Source organism: Diabrotica virgifera, chromosome 1, assembly GCF_917563875.1.
Source record: "Diabrotica virgifera virgifera chromosome 1, PGI_DIABVI_V3a".
Taxonomy (NCBI): Eukaryota; Metazoa; Arthropoda; class Insecta; order Coleoptera; family Chrysomelidae; genus Diabrotica; species Diabrotica virgifera.
In genome coordinates, this window is record NC_065443.1 from 28,103,431 (window position 1) to 28,125,873 (window position 22,443).

Below are 22,443 nucleotides of genomic sequence, written 5' to 3' on the forward strand. Positions count from 1 at the left end.
GCTCAAGAAAATTCCAGACGCATTACCTTCATATGGATCCCATCTCATATTGGTATCGATGGAAACGAAGCAGCAGATCAGTGCGCCCGTAAAGTGTCGGAAAGTGTCGAAACAGAGGTAACGGAGTGTCGAAATCTCGCGAGTGACATAAAATCGTACTTTAGAAATCTAATCACGTGTAAATGGAACCAAGAATGGAAATATTCACAGACATCTTTAAGAACAATCAAGGATAATGTTTACCCGCGGCTATCGAGAATACGAGCCCGAAAACTTCAAACTGTTATCACACGTCTGCGTATAGGTCACACAAGATACACGCACTCTCACCTGTTTACAAGAGACGATCCCCCTAAATGTGAAATTTGTGACGAAATAAATAATGTAAAACATTTTTTAATTGACTGTCCACTTTTTGCAAATGAACGAATTAGATTCAATATTCCTAACAACATCAACAAACTTTTAGGCACAGATGGCTACTATGACAATATCGCAAACTATTTAAAATGTATAGGGCTATATTATAGAATCTAAATTACTGGAAGTTATACCTACACTGTATTCTTAATTTAAGATACATACTGTAATTATAGATAATAATATCGATAATTATTTAAAACTCATAGAATTATATTATAGATTGTAAGTTATTGGAACTGTACTCCTACACTGTATTCCCGCTAATCACCTCTTGGTGGATGCGGTAAATTTTCAATAAAAAAAAAAAAAAAAAAAAATACATTTTCGTTTAAGTAGTGAATTCTTTCTCTTTGAAGTGCCCTCTGTCGTCAATGGAGGTTGGCTACTACAATTGCAAGCTCCTCCCTGTCTTCAGCTGTTCTTATTAGATGTTCAAAATTTAGCCCTGTTCATTGTCGGATGTTTCTTAGCAACGATAGTCTTTTCCTTCTTGCTCTTTCACTCGACCTTTCCTTTCCCTACTATAGTTTATTTTTTAACCAGGAGGAGTAAACTAAAAAGGCAGATTCACACCCAAGAAAGTCACTAGAATAATAACCAAATACATCCTCTTTTTGGTTGATCTAGTCGGCCCTCAACGGTAATCCATAAATATTATATTAAATTAATACGTAGCTAAAGAGTTCCAAAAACAACTGCTTATATAAAAGCAGACTAACAATCTAAAAATTAAAGGAATAACACAGAAAACACAAAAATCGCCCATATAACCTAATTAACCTATGAAATGTCACTAGTGTCAAAATTTGATAAATGTCATTAGTGTCAAAATTTTATAACAGTGGAGTAAACTTGCCTGCGGTTGGACCAATTACAAACAAGCAATACAGCGCGGTAAATTTGAATCACGCCTCTTGGTTAAAAAACAAACCATAGTTGAGCATATTGTGACTTATTGTTTCTCAGTTTATGGCTTAGGAATGATGTTTTTCTAACTTTCACTATGTTGAAAAGTGCTCGTTTCTTACCTATTATATGCAGCACTTCTTAGTTTGAGGTATGCGATATCCATGAAAATTTGGGGATTCTCTGGTATATCCACATGTCAAAGGCCGTCAGTTTATGTACGGTTGATGTTTTAAGAGGAAACAATAGCGATCAACAGGTAGCGAAAACGCGTTCCAAGATTACGGCTGTAATTTTGAATATTTTTTCGAGATATTTGGCACACGTATTCGTAATATAATAAAGAATGGCGGTACAGAGCCCAATTTGAAAAATATATTAATATGTGGAAATTACTCTGTAATTAAATATAATATTAAAAAAACGAGCCTGTACCGCCATTAAGAAGAACAAAAAAATACACTTTCTTCAAATAAACTTTTTTATCCGATGCCTAGATTTTGTGTCATTTTGGAACTACTAAAATTTTTTATTTCATTAGTAGTTCCAAAATGACACAAAATCTAGGCATTGGATAAAAAAGTTTATTTGAAGAAAGTGTATTTTTTTGTTCTTCTTAATGGCGGTACAGGCTCGTTTTTTTAATATTGTATTTAATTACAGAGTAATTTCCACATATTAATATATTTTTCAAATTGCGCTCTGTACCGCCATTCTTTATTATATTACGAATACGTGTGCCAAATATCTCGAAAAAATATTCAAAATTATAGCCGCAATCTTGGAACGCGTTTTGGCTACCTGTTGATCGCTACTGTATCACCTTAAGGGTCCACGTGTCAACTGCATCGATATGGGTCGACCAGACGTATCATTATGAAGAACGTAGTCGAATTTCGATAGGGCAGTCAATGAGGTTATTGGCTCCGAATTCCATCCTACTACATCGATTTATTTGATATTTTCACAATAAGTAGATAATAGGTCCAGAAACAAAGTCTACCCTATGTCGATGTGCGCTTTTATCTTGGGGGGCGGTTCCCATTTCTTCTCAGGGGTGTAAATTTTTTTGGTTAAAATAACCACGGAAGTGGCTAGAGAACGTAGTTCTAAGCAAAAACTGTTCAATATTTTTTTTTTTTTGAAAACTCAATAATTTTTTAGTTATTTGTGGTTGAAAATTGGTCGTTTTCATTGAAAAATGACACCTTTTCGGGCGGTTTTCTGCGAATACCTTAACCCGGCACCTGCCACTTGGGGTGCTCCCAGCACCCCATAACATATTTTTATCAAATATTTAGTATTTCAAATTTGGTAACCGAGCTGTGCGTCATAGTAGCTTTCTATAATATTATATGGCATAGATGTGTTAGTGTTTGAAGTGGTTATTTAGTGTCATTCTGAACTTGTAGCTCTAAAGTCGAATTGGGGTGTCATCATCTGGCACTTAAAGTTTTAAATTTTTTTTTGTATTTTTGATAAACAGGTCAAATTTACATTTTGTATTGAAATAACTGATTTAAATTATTAATATAGATCCTCTGTATTCACTAAATCTTAATTTTTTTAGATATTTTACTTGACTTCATTTATTATGGCTTGGTACTTGCTAATTTGCTAATAACACCTTTTTCATTTTGTTCTTTTAACTTTTATAACATATTAGTAGCTAATAAGTTAATAAATATGTTTTTTTATATTCTTGTGTTCAACACATTATTTTGTTTTTTAAACAAGTAGATCACAGAAAATGTTTAAGGGGTGCTGTCAGCACCCCACGTGGCAGTTGGCGCCTTGTAAAGCCACGTGGCAGGTGCCGGGTTAAAATATATGCATCTAACGAAATAAACTATACAAAACATTTTTGTAGCTTATAAAAAAACAAAGAGATTCGTTCCATCATATATATTCTAGTTATAATATAAAAAGAAATATGGTAGATGAAAAGTGTTTGCTTTTTTGGTGCATGCTGAAATCGATGTATTCAACTTGAAATAAAAGAGAAACGGTCGATTTTAGTTGTATAATGCCACCAATACCTTTTGTAGTGATTGAAAAGTCCTTTAGAATGAGCAACATTAAATGTCGATTACATTTAAAGTAAGCGAGATATGCTGCAAAAAAATTGATGACTAATGGAATTTTAAAAAAAATGTGAAGTACATTTAACCCCTCATCCCTCAGAATTTAAATGCATCGTCTTCCTTCTACAATACTTTTGCGGAATTTTTCAGTAGTGTTTATTTAGTTTCTGATGATGGGGGTCGTTGCAATTATCCAATAAACCCATATATGACATCAATTAATTTTCAATCGGTTACAGGGGATGAAATAAATGCTGCTATCAGAAAGTTTGTAACGATACGAAAACACTTCAATTTTTTATTAGCTTTCAGCTGTTGCAGAAAACATTATCTTTCATTTTACCCTGTATATCATACACGTAATATTCGTTAAAAAATTACGCCGTCAAAAATTCCTAAGTAGAATCCTAATGTTTCTACGCTTTAGCGTAGATAGATATATTTTGGTGTTTACACAAGTGTCTGTTCCCTTGCGGTAAAAAAAATACGACTGAACTTTGAGTGGGTCATTATTGTTCACCATAAATATGATCGACTTTAAGGTTCTCTTTAGAGTTAATTCGTTTTCCGTGTCAACTCGCATCCAAAGTAAACATTGAGAAATTGATCGAAGTTATCTAATAGCCCTGTTTGTTGTTCTTATTACTTAAGTCAGCTTAATTAGGAATGAATTATGATCAATCTTTTGGCGTGATCTAATGGAAACATCTTGCAAATGTAAACACTTTAAAACTTATTTATTTTCCAAACTAATAGTCGCATACTCAGGATTTAACGAAAAAGAATGACGACGCAAAAATATAAATCATCGTATTCTGTTCTGATTTGCTAAACATTGTGTCATGCAAAACCACAGGGCTTAGCATTGGTTAATATTTGTCATCTGGAATCACGGTATCTCATTTTTGATTGGCTGGACTAACGTTTTATGATATATTTGGGAGAGATGGTGCTTTTCAGGGCTGTTCTTGTTTCTGTAATTGGTTTTGGATTCGTCAATTATTTTGTCATGAAAAGGACAATATTTTCTTGATTGGTTGGTCGGATTATGAGTGTGAGTTGGAGGAAAGGTGGTATGTTTTCTGGGGTAGGAGCGTTGAGGAGGTAGCTAGCATGATCATTATCGATCAGCCAACGATGTAGAGAGGTCGAACTTCTGATTGTGCAGTGTCCAGTGATGTCTTCGTAAAACACTGGGAGAGTTTGCACTTAGGTGCAATTATGGAGATCGTCGATTTAGCTACAAAGTTTGATGGTCGGTAGTCAACGACCTTAATTTCGGTCTGGAGGACGCCACTGTTCCTTTTGGAACACATTTCATATTGGTCAAGCAGTTCTTATTAATAATCATGATGAAATGAAGTCGTGTTTTTACGTCACAACAAGTTATATAAGTTACAAAAACAAGTAAAGCATTGCTGAACTTTTCAAACTAAATACTCCTGTAAATTCGTGATTGTACCACATCAGTATTGTATTTTTGTAGTAGTAAAGTGAAAAGTGCTACGACCGTATATCTGGACTTTGCGTTGGAAGCTGCAGAACATTAAAGCATAGACACAAAGGTACCTACTTAATATTGTATTTATTTGTATTTGTGGACAATACCTCTTAAAATAAAAAAATGTAAAACCAGAAAGAGGTCAACCTTAATTTCTTTTTTTTAATAATTTTGTTTGTTTAATAAATAGCATTAATTTTTAATCATGTTGGCTTGTTACTAATTATCCATCTCCCTTCTCTCTGGCCAACTCAGTAAGAAACAACCAGGTAGGTTTTATTTATCTTTTTTATCTTTATTACATATCTTTATATGAATTTATATTTATCTTGAAATGATTATTTTTATTTAGTTACCTTTTAATTTGTTTGGTTTATTTAAAGAGTTTTTCTTTGTCTTCCCTTTCAAAACTAAAAGATCAAAGTGGCGCCCTTTCGGCTTTATATTGATTAATTTTTTAATTAAATTTTTTTGTCCATTGTGTCCTAGTTTAGCTCTAGTAGCTATTTGCCCTTTTTTTTGTGTTTGTCTATTTTTTGTCTCTATTTCCCAGCTAATAAGAAAATGTAAAGAACCACACCCACATATCTACCCGATTCTGAGCAACGGAGCCTTCGTTCATCCCTTATGTGTTGACAACTTCTTCTTCTTTCCATTTTATTGCCACACATATTTATGGCACCCAACTTTAGGGCTTTGCTTTCTTTTATTTGTCCACCTTGTTCCTTGTTAATGTCACAAGTTAAAAGATAAGATGACATCAGGCCCTGACAAGATTCCCTCGTTTCTTATTAAAGATTGCGCTGGTGCGTTTGTCATACCTTTAATCAAGATTATAAACTTATCCATACAACAAATGAAGTATCCAGAACTATGGAAGGAAGCAAAGGTGTGTCCGATATTTAAGGCTGGGGTAAAGTCAGAAATAGGAAACTATAGAGCTGTCTCTATTTTATCTAATTTTTCAAAGGTTCTCGAAATCGTATTATATAATAAGATCTTATCTTCTGTTCAACTTTATATTTCATCTCATCAGCATGGTTTTGTTAATAAAAGATCAACTGTAACCAACTTGGTATATTTTACCCAATATCTTTCTGAAGTTATTGACAGTAATGGCCAAGTTGATGTTATATATACCGATTTTTCGAAGGCTTTTGACAGAATTGATCATCAAGTATTACTTAGCAAGCTTTCAACATTTGGTTTTACTGACAGTGCTCTTTTATTGTTAAAATCGTATCTTTAGGGAAGGAAACAGTTTGTAGCATATAATGGTTATGTCTCAGAAAAATATCTTGCTGCGTCTGGTGTGCCTCAAGGTTCCAATCTCGGTCCATTGCTCTTTCTACTATTTATTAATGACCTTCTTGAAAATATTTCATGCTAAAGACTGGGCTTTGCTGATGATTTGAAAATATTTTCTACTATCAGGGAGCTGGATGATTGTAACCAACTTCAGCAGAATATTGAAATATTGGAAAATTGGTGCAACAGCAACAAATTACAACTCAACCCAAAAAAGTGTAAAGTAGTCACTTTTTCTAGGAAATCAAGTTTATTTATATTTAACTATAGTTGTCACGATAGAGTATTAGAAAGACAGAACACGGTTAAGGATTTGGGTGTAATTTTTGACACAAAACTCACTTTTGTGGAACATATGTGTGTTAAAGTTTCTGAAGCGTTGAAGGCTTATGGATTTTTAATTCGCAATTGTAAGTCATTTAATAATACAAAGTCATTAACATTGCTATATTATACTTATGTGCGCTCTAAACTTGAATATGCCAGTATTATATGGAGTCCTTTCTATGATTCTCATAACATTGCAATTGAAAGCGTTCAGAGAAAATTTCTAAAATTTTTAATGTTTAAAGTAAATGGTCTTTATCCGGCTAGAGGTGTAGATAATAATTACTTGTGTGATCGTTTCAGTATGTCTAGTTTAGAATTAAGAAGAAAAGTTGCATCTTTAATTTTTTTTGTACAAACTTGTTAATAATGCAATTGATTGTACTTCAATATTAGAAAACATTAATTTTAACATTCCAAGGTCTAATTTAAGAACAAATGTATTATTTAGGTGTACAACAGCTCGTACAAATATTCTATGTAAGGCTCCTATTAATGTAATGTGTAGAAATTTTAATGTTATTGGTAAGCATTGTGACATTTTTTCATGTTCTCAAGGGAACTTTACAAAAGTAGCTATTGATTGTCTGAAATAAGCACTCATTTTTTTATTAATTTATTTTCTTTTTCTGTTTGACTAATTTATATTAATTTTTTTCTAACATGTATTAATAATGTTATTTTTTTTGTACTACTGCTTAAATCTTTATTATATATAGGTGTGATAAATTATGTAATATTTTTATCATTGTCCTGTAAATGGGAAACTGTTGGGCAATAAAGCTATTATTATTATTATTATTATTAATACTTTTTATTCTAGTGTTATTTCTATGCTCAAAAAGTTGGACGGGTTTAAAATGAATAGTTTTTGAAAAAAATAAGTTCAAATTATAGAGGGCATTTTTAAATTTTCTTAAGATTCTTCCTTTTTCTCCATGTAACTCGAAAATGATAAGAGATGCGAGAAAAACATTAATACATAAAAATGTAGGATTTTGTTGAATAAAAATTTTGTTTTGTGTTTTATTATTGTATCTCTTATCATTTTCAAGTTACATGTAGAAAAAGAAGATTTTTAAGGAAATTTAAAAATGCGCACTATAAATTGATCTTTTTTTTTTGTTTCAAAAACCATTCATTTTAAACCAGTCCAACTTTTTAAACCCGTTCATAATACTATAATAAGAGGTATTGTAGAAGTAAAATGATGCATTAAAATTCTGGTGGATGAGAGGTTAAAATATACTTCTCATTTTTTCTTAAAATACATTAATCATCAATTTTTTGCAGCATATCTCGCTTAGTTTGAATGCAATATTCCTTTAATATTGCTCATTGTTTGTCTGTTATTTCAAGTTGAATAAAACGATTTGAACAAGCATAAAAAAAACAAACTATTTTTACCTACCATATCTCTTTTTATATTATAATTAGAGGATTTATGAAGGAACTATTCTCTTTATTTTTTTATAAGCTACAAAAATGTTTTATATAGTTTTTTTAGTTAGATGCATAGTTTTTAAGATATTTTCAAAAAACCGTTCGAAAAAGTGTTCTTTTTCAATAAAAATGGCCAATTTTCAACCACGAATAACTCAAGAAATATTGAGTTTTCAAAAAAAAATTATAAAACAGTTTCTGCTTACAATTAAGTTCTCTAGCCACTTCCGTGGTTATTTTAACCAAGAAAATTTCTACCTCCGAGAAGGGGTGGGAAACACCCCCAAGATAAAAGCACACATCGGCATAGGATAGACTTTGAATTAGGAGATAAGTAGAGGCTATTCCCAAAATTTGATTAAAATCCATGCAGTAGGATAGAATTCGGAGGTAATATTCTATTTTTGCTCCCATTGACTGGAGTACGAGCAGAGTTTTGATTTTTTCGAAAGATTTTCCAGCTTGTTCTATTCTCGATCTTATTTCTAGATCAGGATTAAGGCTGCTACCGATCCAACATCCGAGGTACTTAAATTTATTGACCTGTTGTAAAATATGCCAGTATATAGGGCTTTTCATTCACAGTCATTTGTTTCGAGCTTCTGTCATGTGTCATATAATATTAATATATCTACGTCATACGTTATTGGTATATACAATGATACAAATCAAAGACATATGACTTAGATATATTAATATTATGTGACACATGACAGAAGCTCGAAACAAATGACAATCGATGATAAGCCCTATTGTGCAAGGTTGAAGTGCATTTTGGTTATTTCGGATTGGCACCACCTTGGTTTTCTTAATGTTTATTTTCATACCAAATTGCTCACAGACTAAGTTAGCCCTATCAATGTGTCGTTGTAGACCCAAATCGGATTCCGATTTGGGTCTACCCGTCGTAGTCAATCAATACCGTATCATCGGCGTATCTGATGCTGTTGATATTTACGTAATTCACCTTAACTCGTTGGAATCCTCCAGTGCCTCTTTAAATAGAAACTCGGAGTAAAGGTTAAATAGCAGGGGTAACAGAATACATTCTTGTCTAACTGCCCTCCTAATTTCTACTTCTGTGGACGTGGAATATTCGAACAGGGCTTATTTTGTTCATATGCCGGCTCTGGATCCAAACTGATCGTCTCCCATGATTGTTTTGCACTGTCTATAGATTTGGCTATGTACTACTTTTAATAGGACTTTAATTGCATGACTCATATGGCTTATTAAGACGGAACTCGTTGCAGTATTGTGAGTTTGGCCTTTTGCTATTGAATTAATTGATCAAAAAATCCTGCTTTTTGTATCTTTGTTAATTTTTCTAAAGCCTTCGACAAAGTTAGCCACCGAGATCTTCTTGCAACACTAGAGAGAATTGGCTTTAGAGGAACTGCACTAGAACTTATGCGGTATTATCTTCAATGTATTCAAATATTACGAAAAGCGAGTGGATTTAAGTGAACTAAGGAGCACCTCGGGGCACAGTATTGGGACCATTATTATTTAATATACAGTGATGAGCGCTAATAACCGGCAAAATAGCGCAAAAGATGGAAAACATAATACATTGCGAAACAAAAAGAGATGAAACTAGTGGAGGTGGAAATGATTGTTATAAACGTATAAATTAACATTACATTACATAGTTTCCCACTTTTAGACGTATGTGACAGGAGTATTTTATAAAAATCTACTGTCACAATGACAGTTGCCATACTCCTTTGATACGTCTAAAGGTGCGAAACTATGTAATGTAATGTTAATTTATACGTTTATAACGATCATTTCCATCTCCACTAGTTTCATCCCTTTTCGTTTCGCAATGTATTATGTTTTCCATCTTTTGCGCTATTTTGTCGGTTATTAGCTCGCTCATCAGTGTATATACGCATAAATGATATTATGTATAATTTACAGAGTTCGGGAGACATTATCAGTTTTGCAGATGGTACAGTGTATTATAAAGAATTAAAAAGTAAAGTTGAATTGGAATCTTCTCTAAATAGATTTATTTAAAAATAAATTTTTGACGATTAATGTACCAAAAACAAATTTTTTAGCTATGTATAACAAGTCACATAATATAGAAGAGATAATATAGCAGGAGACTTGAAAACTATGGGCGTGGAGAATTGGATAGGAATTTGTATATTATTTTTCCAATTTTCAGTATGGATACACAAACTATCATTCGCAATTTTTTTCTTTAAAATGTTATACAATTTGTGGTTTAGATCTATTATATTCTAAATTACATTCATCATCATCATCAACCCGTGCGCGTTCCCTGCTGGACAAAGGTCTCACTCAGCTCTTTCCATCTGTATCTGTTTTGTGCGTTTTGAATCCAGTTACCGATAACCCGCTTCAGATCGTCGGCACATCTGGTCGGTGGGCGTCCTCTGCTCCGTAGTGATTCTTCTCGTGACCTCCACTCGGCAATACGTTTTGTCCATCGGTTGTCAGACAATCTGGCGACGTGTCCTGTCCAATTCCACTTTAGCGACGCGATTTTTTCTGTTGTTTTTGTTCTACGACGAATTTCTTCGTTTGGGATTCGGTCCCTGGGATAGACCCAACATCTGGCGCACCATAGCCCTCTGAGTTATGCGAATCTTGTTCACTTTTGTGAGTGTCCGCTCCTTAAATGAGTACAGGCAACACACTAAATTACATTGCATTTGTAAATTTTGCGTTATAAATATTTGTTTCATTATTCATTTAATATAATCGTTCAATACAAAAACCATATTTTGTATTAACCAAAATGGGTCGTTTTTAATTAGTTAAGAAATAAAATTTAAAAAAATTTCTACTAAAGTAAGTAACTATAAAGATTTTTAATCGAGTTAATAATTGAAAACAGGTGTTATCACGTTCTATCGAAGTATTTATCTAACATACGTCTGTCTCAAAAAACTCGTATAAGACTGTATAGAACATTGATAGTCCCCGTTTTCACATATGAATCAGAGGCATGGAGGCTAACTAAAACAGATGAATCCGCTCTATCGATTTTTGAAAGAAAAGTGCTACGCAAGATATTCGGAGCAGTCTGTGAGAAGGTAATATGCAGGCGTAGATATCACTTTGAACTGCAGAATATCTACAAGCATACGTTTGGTAGAAAAGATATTATAACTGTAATTAAGCGAAACCGCCTGCAGTGGGCAGGACATGTAGCCCGGGCCCCTGAATCGAACATGATAAAAAAGATTACAACAGCTCAACCCGTGGGAATGAGAAGACTGGGTAGACCAAAGTTGAGGTGGATTGACGGGATAACACAAGATGCCGAGAAGATCGGAATCGGCAACTGGAAAATTCAAGCAAGAGAAAGAACAGAATGGCGTAGAAAGCTTGAAAAGGTCCAGGCCCTCTAAGGGCTGTAGTACCAAGATGATGAAGATGATCATGCTTTACTATATACAGTATACATAATGACGCAGAAGTGTAATAAAAATGAATATTTTAGAAACAGACGGATTTTTAATAAATCCTAAAATGCGTCAATATTAATGGCCATATCAATATTGCTATTTACACTTGAGTCCAGGGTTCTTTACCCGTGCGTCATCATTTAAAGCATTCAAAATAAGTCGGAAATTTACTAAACGCAACAACAAGTGACAATAAGTAGCTACTGCTCCGATCAAGGGTAAATATTTGACGTTATGAAAAAATAAATTGTCAAATGTAAGTTTTGCTTAAAATTTTGGTGCAGAATTACAGCTTTATTTAAAGTAGCTTAATAAATTCTTTTAGTATCTTTAGTGATTCATAAATAAAGAAAGAGTTAATAAGAAAATTCGATAGGTAACATATTTTCTTTTTGTCATTTCATTCACTTTGGCGAAAACTTAAGACAACCTTATATTCCTATTCCTTAACTGTCACTTAATAAAACTTCCTTAACAAAATAAAATAAGTAAACTTACCATAAAATTTTTAGCTCCAATATAAAATTAGTTGTGAAAAAAACTGTTTGTGTAATATAGAAAACTTCAAAATGCAAAAATTCGACAAAAAACCGCAAAAAATTCAATGACTGACAGCCACAAAAGTAAACAAACCAGAACCTTCACAATTTGTACTTGAAATCGGAAAACATTCCTAAGCGTCTTTTTTGTACCTATCTCTTTTCAATATACTGAGTCTAGAGCGTTCATAAAAATATCATGCGTTTTTACTTAATAACAGGCGGTAGCTGGTTTGTCCTTAGTTTCATGCGTGGAAGAGAATGATGTTCGATAAAAGGAATACGTATTTTATCTCGCCAGGTACTAATGACGCACGGGTAAAGAACCCTGGGCTCAAGTGTATGTGTTGGACATTACGTCATTGCTGTTGGAGCAATTAAAAAGGTCTCCTAATCATCTTTGCAGCGATGTACTTATTTGAATATTTATTTTTACAAGATTAACCAAAACTGTTGGTTTATTATTTCAGTTATTAATTGGTTTGGTAATATAAAATATTCTTCTTCTTCTTTAGTCCATTTCTATCCAAACTTGGACATAGGCCTTTCCTAAATCTTTCCATAACTGTTTGTCCTGCGGTGAGTACCTGCAGCTTTTACAACTCTGAGGTCTTCCGCTTCCTCTTCTTCCTGCCCACGATCTCCAGTTTTGTATTTCAGATTTCCATCTTTTATCTTCCTGTCTCGCATTGTGGCCCGCAAATCTCCACTTTAACCCTGTTATATGTTCAGTTACATTTTTACTTTGCTGATTTTTTTTGTTTGATTGTTTGCCTTGCAGTTTTATTGCCAACATGGATCTTTCCATCTTTCTCTAAGTTATTTCTATTTTGTTTATGTTAGCCTTAGACATATGAGAAGCAGAAACTTAAGCCAAAAAACAAAAATAACCATATACAAAACCCTTATACAACCAGTGTTGACATATGGATCGGAGACATGGACCATCTCCAAGGCAGATGAAAACCTTCTGCTTATATTTGAACGAAGGATCCTGAGAGGCATATTCGGTGGCATCTGTGAAAATGGTATTTGGAGGAGGAGGTACAACTACGAGGTATACCACAGATATAAACATATATTTGGTGGAAAAGACGTAGTATCTCTTATAAGAATAGGACGACTAAGATATGCAGGACATCTAGCAAGATCACAGCATAACAACCCTCCTAGAAGAATCCTTATGTCACAACCTGTGGGAAGTAGAAATAGGGGTAGGCCAAAACTTAGATGGAAAGATGGTGTAGATAAGGATGGGAGAAAAATAGGCGCAGCAAACTGGTAACGGTTGGCAATGGATAGGACTGACTGGCGTAATAGACTTGGGAAGGTCGAGGCTCTTTCATAGGGCTGTAGCACCATTGATGATGATGATGATTATGTTGGCCTTTGTTAATGTCCATCTTTCTGAGCCATTCATTAGAACAGGAAGAATGCTCTGGTCAGATACACGTGTTTTAGGCACTGTTGTATCTTTATGCTTTTTATTATCCATATTAACTTTCCAAACGCTGCTTACGCCAGTCTGATCTTTCTTTGAACTTAAATTGTTTGGTTCTCTTTATTAGCTTTGATTATTTGACCCAGGGATGTATTATATTCGTCAGCAACCTCAACTTCAACCTCATTATTTACATTTATATTTATTCTGTCATTTGTATTTGTCATGACTTTTTATTTGCTCGTGTTCATTTTTAATCCTATCTTCTCTAATGTTGTGCTGGTTGTCTCAGCATTGTGCATATATAATATAAAATATAGTATTAAGAAATATTGAAGCTGACGACCCTCAGCAAAGATGCAATGAGAAATAAGGCAGTAAATTATTTGCTAATGTAATTTAGTTTAGTGAATGATTAGGTATTGTAATTCCATTTTACTTAATAAAGTACATAATTTTGGTTAACAATGTAGAAATAAATATGTGAAGAATACATACAAAGGCGATTAGAATATGATACTAAGAACATCAGAAATGTGAACGTTAAGATCAATAACTGGGAAAACACTGAGAGACAGAATACCGAACGACAGAATAAGAGATATCTGTTACATACAAAACTTAGTACGGTGGCGAAGACAGAGAAGATTAGAGTGGAATCAGCATGTGACGAGAATGGAGAGCAAGAGAATGGCCCGCATAGCCAGAGATTCGAAGCCAACAGGCAAGAGACCAATAGGAAGGCACTTTACAAAGTGGCGACATAGCTGGCAGTCAACATCACAGCTACGAATACAATCTTGTATAAAGATAAGGATATAAACACCGAATAGCGATAAAGGTATTTATTGATAGAACCGACACTAGGGTAATTCTACCCCGGGAGTACTTCCGAACACTGACTAATTACTGATACGCGATTAGCTAAAGACTGATGTAGACTGATGAATGCTCTTTCTCTAGGCCAGATATCTTGGTTTTATAGAAGCTTAAATTGGGTCATTGGTGACACGATGCCCGCGTGATTTGTATATTTAATTAAGGTAAATAATTCTATTTTTGTCAGCACTTTCGTGTCATTTCCAAATTATATTGTTGATAATTGACCAATTTGGATCTAAACTAATAATCTACGTGTGTGAATATAAAAACAAATAAATTCGTGCAATCTACTGGGTGGTATAATTATTCTGTTCAATATCGGATATGAATTCTGAATATTTGTTATTGGACAATCTCAAAATCGGTTAAGAACAGGCCAAGAGGCCTAATATAATAAGAAGAAGAAGATTAGAATATGTTTGAGACAAAAATGAGGAGGCTCGTGAACTCGGTTTGTATTTAAAAATAATCGTCGATTACGTCATTACGTCAATATTGATGACGTAATATCCAACAAATATATAGCAGTTGATGGTCATTTAAGAATTTAAATTGACATGTTTTAAGATTGTTTTTAAAAGTCATCTATTTTTGAAATAATGAATTTAGTGCATATTTGTGCATCATACTTAACTAAGTATATATTTATAAGGCAGTCAATGGGGGTATTTGGCTCCAAATTCCATCCTACTACATCGATTTACTTGATATTTTCACAGTAAGTAGGGAATAACTCAAGAAATAAAGTCTACCCTATGCCGATGTGCGCTTTTATCTTGGGGGTGGTTCCCACCCCTTCTCGGGGGTGAAAAATGTTTTGTTTAAAATAGCCTCGGAGAAGGCTAGAGAAGCTAATTTTAAGCAAAAACTGTTCTATAATTATTTTTTGAAAACTCATCGTGGTTAAAAATTGGCCATTTTCATTGAAAAATGACACCTTTCGGACGGATTTTTGCGAATACTATGCATCTGACAAAAAACTATATAAAATATTTCTGTAGGTTATGTTCTGTTAAAAACAAAGAGATTCGTTCCTTCATAAATCTTCTAGTTAAAATACAAAGAGGGATATGGTAGGTAAGAAGAGTTTGTTTTTTTGCTGCATGTTCAAATCGGTGTATTCAACTTGAAATTACAGAGAAACTGTCTATTTTAGGTGTATAATGATACTATTAAGTTTTGTAGTGCTTGAATAGACCTTTAAAATTAGCAAAACTAAATGTCGATTGCATTCAAAATAAGCGAGATATTCTGCAAACAATTTGATGACTAATGTATTTTAAGAAGAAATGAGAAGTATATTTTTAACCCCTCATCCATCAGAATCTAAATACATCGTTTTCCTTCTGCAATACTTTTTACCATAGTGTTATTTCTATGTTCCAAAAGTTGAACTACATTAAAATGAAAGGTTTTTGAAAAAAGTAAGATCAAATTACGGAGCGCATTTTTAAATTTTCGTAAAAATCTTCTTTTCCTTCATGTAACTCGAAAAAGATGAGAGATACGAAAAAAGATACCACACAAAAATGTAGGGCTTTTTCAGATAAAAATTTTATTTTTATTTTTCATTACTGTATCTCTTATAATTTTCAAGTTACATGTAGAAAAACGAAGATTTTTAAGAAAATTTAAAAACGCTCTCTATAATTTGATCTTTTTTTCAAAAACCATTCATTTTAAACCCGTCCAACTTTTTGAACATATAAATAACACTATAATAAAAGGTATTGTGGAAGGAAAACGATGCATTTACATTTTGGTCGATGGGGGTTAAAATTACTTCTCATTTTTTTTTAAAATGCATTAGTTATAAATTTTGTGTGCAACATATCTTGCTTGATTTTAACGTAATGGACCTTTAATATAGCTCATTTCAAATCTCCTTTCAAGCACTACAAAAGGTATTAGTAGCATTATACACCTAAAATCCACAGGTTTCTCTATTGTTTCAAGTTGAATACACCAGTTTGAAATTGTTCCAAAAAACAAACTATTTTCACCTACCATATCTCTTTTTCTGTTATAACTAGAAGATTTATGGAGGGAAGTGTCTCTTTTTGTTTTTTATAGCCTACAAAAATGTTTAATATAGTAATATAGTTTTTTTAGTTAGATGCATAGTTTTTAAGGTATTCGCAAAAAACCGTTCGAAAAGGTATTTCGTTTCAATGAAAATGGCCAATTTTCAACCACGAATATCTCAAAAAGTATTGAGTTTTCAAAAAAAAATTATAGAACAGTTTTTGCTTAGAATTAGATTCTCTACCGAATTCAGTGGTATTTTAAATAAAAAAAATTTCCACCCCTAAGAAGGGGTGGGAACCACCCCCAAGATAAAAGCACACATCGGCATAGGGTAGACTTTAAATTCAGAGATAAGTAGAGGCTAGGCCCAAAATTTCATTAAAATCCATGCAGTAGGATAGAATTCGGAGGTTATATCCTATTCTTGTTTCCATTGACTGGCGTAATAAATTTGTTAACAATTTAGAAACAAATATTCGAATAAGATATAGTTACAAAGCCGATTAGGAGACCTTTCAAAAAACGCGAACGTTGACCTCGCTTTGTATTTAAAAAAATCTCGATTACGTCATTACGCCAACATTGATGACATAATTTCGAACATATTATATAAGAATTGATGGCAATTCAAAACTTAAAATTGACGAGTTTTAACATTTTTTTTAAAGTCGGTTGTTTCTAAAATAATGAATTTTATTTTATACCTTTGCATCATACTGTATGTATAGCAGTCCACATGGCTTTTATGGTTCCTATATAAATGGCAAGCATGACCTATTCCTTAAATGCCGAAGCTGTCGAACTAACTCATTAAATTAACATATAAAGGGAAGGTTTCCAAGAAATTCATCACTTAGAACATTACAGATGTAATGTTATTTTCGAAGGCCCCATAAAGGATAATCGATAATGGTTTTAATGCTTTTAGATTATAATGTTATATAAATGCTAATTTAAAAGTCTAAGAGGATAAAATACTTTATAAACTTGTGTCTAACTTGTATCAAATTGTTTAACTAGGAGATGTATTGAATTCAGAGATATGTTAACCGTAGACAAGGCATATTGAGCAAAAAAGCGTTACGCGCGGCAATCGATCGGTGGTCTATCTATCTCTATTTACTAAGCGATACCGCCCATATGACGGTCAAATATGGCTAGACCACTTAAAATGAATATTGACCAATGGCGTACTTGATGTCGGCGTTACACCTCGATATACAGAGCGGCCCATAGCTAGCCTAATCTACAGGTTATTATATCTATGATTGAATTACGACTTACAGCAAGTTATAACGCTGGCATGCCTCATGGCATGCCCAGATATTGCAGTTTTCTAATTTTAATGGTATTTAAAACCTATTTTTTTTCACTCGTCTCAACACCTCGATATTCGTGACCACTTATGACCACTTAACTCATTCGTAATATTCTTCTGTAGGCCCACAATTCGAAGGCTTCGGGCCTGTCTAAAACGTCCAGCTTTATTGTCCAAGTGTCCAACCCATAAAATAATATGGAGAACACGAAAAATCTGAGAAGTGCTATAATTAAAAAGATCGTAATATTTTTTACAGAATATTTTAATTCTGTCCACCCATTACTTTCATTTTTGTTTTTTGTTCATTTATGTTTTTTATTTTTTAAATTTGTTTCCCATATACTGTTAAGCTTTCTTGGCGCTGTTGTACTTCTTGTATTCACATCACCTTAAATAATTATATTCGTTTAGTGGTTAGGAAAAATCAATTCTCTCCATTGATTTCTACTTCTCCACTTATAGAAGAAGATGGCGGATGGCGGATGGTAATAATAATTTGTTTTTTAGTGCCGCCATGGAATGCAAATTTTCTCGATAAAGTACCTAATTTTTATTTTCTAAAAAGAATTCTGTGTAAAATTTCAGCACAAGTGTTTAAAAAAAAAAAAGAAAACGAGGAACGAGGACTCTTTTTATAAACTCTGGCTTGTCATTGGTTTATTTTTTTATGCTTTGCTAGATTGTGCGAAATTAGGTAATTTTATGCAGGATGCGAAAATTACGCGCCAGGACTTCGATTTTTGACCCTTCGTATCTGTATCAAACGTATTCGCTTTGTATATGTTTAGTGTACAGATAGCGAATGATCGATAACGAAGCGAAGGGTCAAAAATCGAGGTCCAGCCACTAAATTATGAGCAAACGGCATAATTATAGGCCGATTTGAACACTGCTGTAGCGCCAATGTGTGGTCGGCATCAACGGCAACGCCAGCATTGGCGTCAATCCCTTTGATGTGTACGCAAAAATCGATGGAAAACTCCCAACGTTGAAGCAAGTCCTAAAAACGTTGGCGCCAACATTGGCTCCAACACAGTTTTGTCGGTACACACATTGGACGAACGCTGTTGGGGCCAACGTTGGCTCCCATGAGTCGAGCCGGCGTTTCCAGGTAGCCTATAGATTAACAACAAAACAGAGGGCCATCGAACGAGCTATGTTAGGACTTACTTTAACAGAACGAAATGAGGACGTATGAAGCAGGACGAAGATGGAAGATGTAATTGGAAGAATTGAGAAAATGAAATGGAACTGATACGATACGTGACAATACAACAAAAGGTAGACGAGAAACATTGTACATTAGAGACCATGTGAGCATAGTCGTAGTACAGGAATATCACAAAAACGATAGCTAGACGACATCAAAGCAAAAGTGGCGAGAAACTGGCACCAAGTAACATAAAACAGAGAAGAGTGGAGAACTCAAAGGGAGGCCTTTCTCCAGAAGTGGATTCAAACAGGCTAAAAGGGAAGAAACAGAAGAAGAGCTCCTTCTAAGCTGGAATTTGGTAAGTCCTGTATTACAACATTCATATTCTCTAGATGAAACTGTTACAATTTTAGTATTTTTACATTACCATATTCTACATTGTAGTATTAGGTACTGTTTTTTTTTACTGAGGTAAACTGAGGTTTACCTCAGTAAGTATACAATTCTATCATTATTATAAAAATTGGTGACTAATGAAATAAGTATGTAGCGAAACTACTTAACATACACAATGACATAAATACATGAGCTCTGTCTATAGTATCCTGTAAAACAGTCAATTGAGCACCAAAGCATTTACTGATAAAAATATTGGAATGATATTTTGGTAAAATAGACAAAAATTTCTACTTTTTCCATCAGGTCAGTTGTGTGACTAGTATGTGGACTATGCAGATAAATGAGATTTAGTTAATAGGCTATTGATTATGTTCAAAATAAGAGAGCTAAATTGTTCCAGGTTAAAACTATCGGAATATCACCTTTTAAAATCAAAAATATTTTTACAAAAATATATTAAGAAAAGAGCAAAAAAAATACGAAAGAAAATAATTTTGTTTTTTGCCCCATATCTTTTTTCCCCGGGGATATAGGCATAGGCATTTCTTAACATAAAAAAAGAATGTGTGTGTACTTTGTACGCACGTAAGAAGTTATACTTCTATTATATGATTTCTAAAAATAAATATACTTTAAACAGTTCGTTTAATTTTTTTAAACACCAAATTAATTTTGTGCTTACCGCTTTCAAAAAAATTAAAAAAAGTATATGATTGCTGCGGACTCGAACTCAAGACCTCTCGATCTCTGGCCGAATGCTATACCAAATACGCTACGAGGACTGTGTCTGTATCGGTTCGGACGTACCTAATGACACTTCACGGTAACAAACAGACAAGTATAATAAATATACAATAAAATGATTTAATAATACTCATCTTACTCCTGACGAAGACAAATCCAAAGACACAAAAATTATAATAAATATATTTACTAAAAACACTAATATATTCTTTTCACACCTTTTCTTGCACTGATATATTTATACATAACTTGAAAGATTCAGCAACTAAACGCCATACTGTCTGTGTGCGCATGCGCGCAGTATTATGAAATTTTACTTTCAATCGCGCCTAAAGAAGTATAACTTTAAAAACTCCTATCCTTCCTTTTTAAAATGTTAAAATCTAGTTGATGGCTTTAGGATTTATGATTCGGAAATAGCATTTTTCAAAGTTCGCCACTCATAGCATTTTTGGATAATTTTCCCTATTCGCAAACATTGTTCTGTAACTTTTTCCTACGCAGTTTTAGGTACAGTCGGAAAAATGAAAGAATACCCATGAACGAACATATAAAACACGCTGTATTTTCCTGTCACCGTGTCACAAAGAAAATTGCCCAGCTTAAGTACATGTAATAATAATTATTACATGTACTTGCACTGGCCAATTTTTTGTATGACACGGTGACAGGAAAATACAGCGTGTTTTATATGTTCGTTCATGGGTATTCTTTCATTTTTCCTACTGTATATGCATTGGTAGATTCAGTAAAAAGAGAAGTCAATTGCCTTTAAAATGGTCTAATATAGAATGTTGTGTGACTATTTTTGAGCAAGATATGGTTTTTCAAAGTTTTATACTTTAAACGATTTTTGATATATGTTTTACGATTATTTTTAAATTTCTCATAATAACTTTTTTCTTTTACATTTACGTATATACCTTACTGAATATAAAAGAAAGCTTATTTTCTTTACTTTAAAGTGGTGTATTAAAAAAACTCTAGGAATATTTTTAAAAAAGATATGCTTTTTCAAAGTGGGACATATACACATGCAATATGCTCCACTAAGTTGGAACCATATTTAAAACTTTTTTGTTATTAATTTTATGAAACAAAATTATTCTTCGTAAAATGCTCTGCATAGCCTAATACCTAAGGTGCAATCATCTGATATCAAATTTTATCAATAGTATGAGGTAAGTATGTTAAAAAATAGGAATTTCGCTCAAGAGTAAAGTACCATTATATTTCACAATGTGGAAAAATGTTACTAGGAAAAGTTATTTGGAATTAAAAATTATGTTTAAATATGCAATTATATTCTTTAATTTGAATTTTTTTTTTCAAATTACGGATGCCTTTGGTTATCCTACGGATATCTCGTTTAAAAATAGTCCTAGAATTTTTTGCAGTATGGTTACCATTTTAAAGTAAATAAAATAAGCTGTCTTTTTATTCCACAATGTAGATACCGAAACGTACAATAAAAAAAGTTATAATGAGAAATTAATAAAAAAATCGTAAAAAAAATCAAAAATCGTTAAAAGTATCAAATTTTGAAAAACCACAATAACTTGCTTAAAAATAGTAGTACTGTCGAACCCGCTTATTAGAGTACCAGTTATAGGAATATCCCGGTTTATAGAATATAAATTTGAGGTCCCGAGACGTTTCCATTTACCCTTTAATAAATTTATCCCTTTATTGGAATATGGTTTAGTAAAATAATATCACTTAATAGAATATCTTCTTCAGGTCAACGAATAAATTTTTACATACAATTTCTTAAACATTTAAATTTTGCCTGGTATAATGTTGTTGTCGGAAATAGCTTCGAATGCCTGCTGCTTTGTATAGTATTACGGTTTGTCAGGTGCCTAAAAACACTTTATTACTGTGTTACGAGTAAACGCTCCTTTCCCACAGAAAGTTCAATCGTTCGCCGATATCGTTCAAATTCAATCGTTCATAAAATAATTTCATTTGTCTACAAATTTCTATAGGTACACATTGCCACCCATTTGTCTGTTTTAAGAAACAGATTTTTATATAAGATTATTATTTATTATCAATAGTTGATCGTTAGTTTGGAAGTCTTTACTAAAACCCAATTCTAATTTATTTTCTAATCGTTTTGTAATTATTTTTGTAAATAGATTATAAACGTTTATTGACATAAAAAGACCGAAAACCATAAGCATATACATATTGACATAGTATGTACGATTATAACGTATATTCGGTACACTTAGTTCAGCTAGTCACCAATGATTGGTCATTAGAATATCCCGCTTATAAGAATATTTTTGCTTGGCACGAAGGCTATTCCAATAAGCATGTTCGACTGCATAGCCTTATACAATACACCGTTGTCATGACCATTGACTTCTCTTCCTATTAAGTGTACCATTGCATAAACCTAGAAATGGTTAGAAAAAAGTTACAGAACAATATTTGCGATATAATGGAAAAAACGGCCCAAAAATGCTGTGAGCGGCTAATTTTGAAAAATT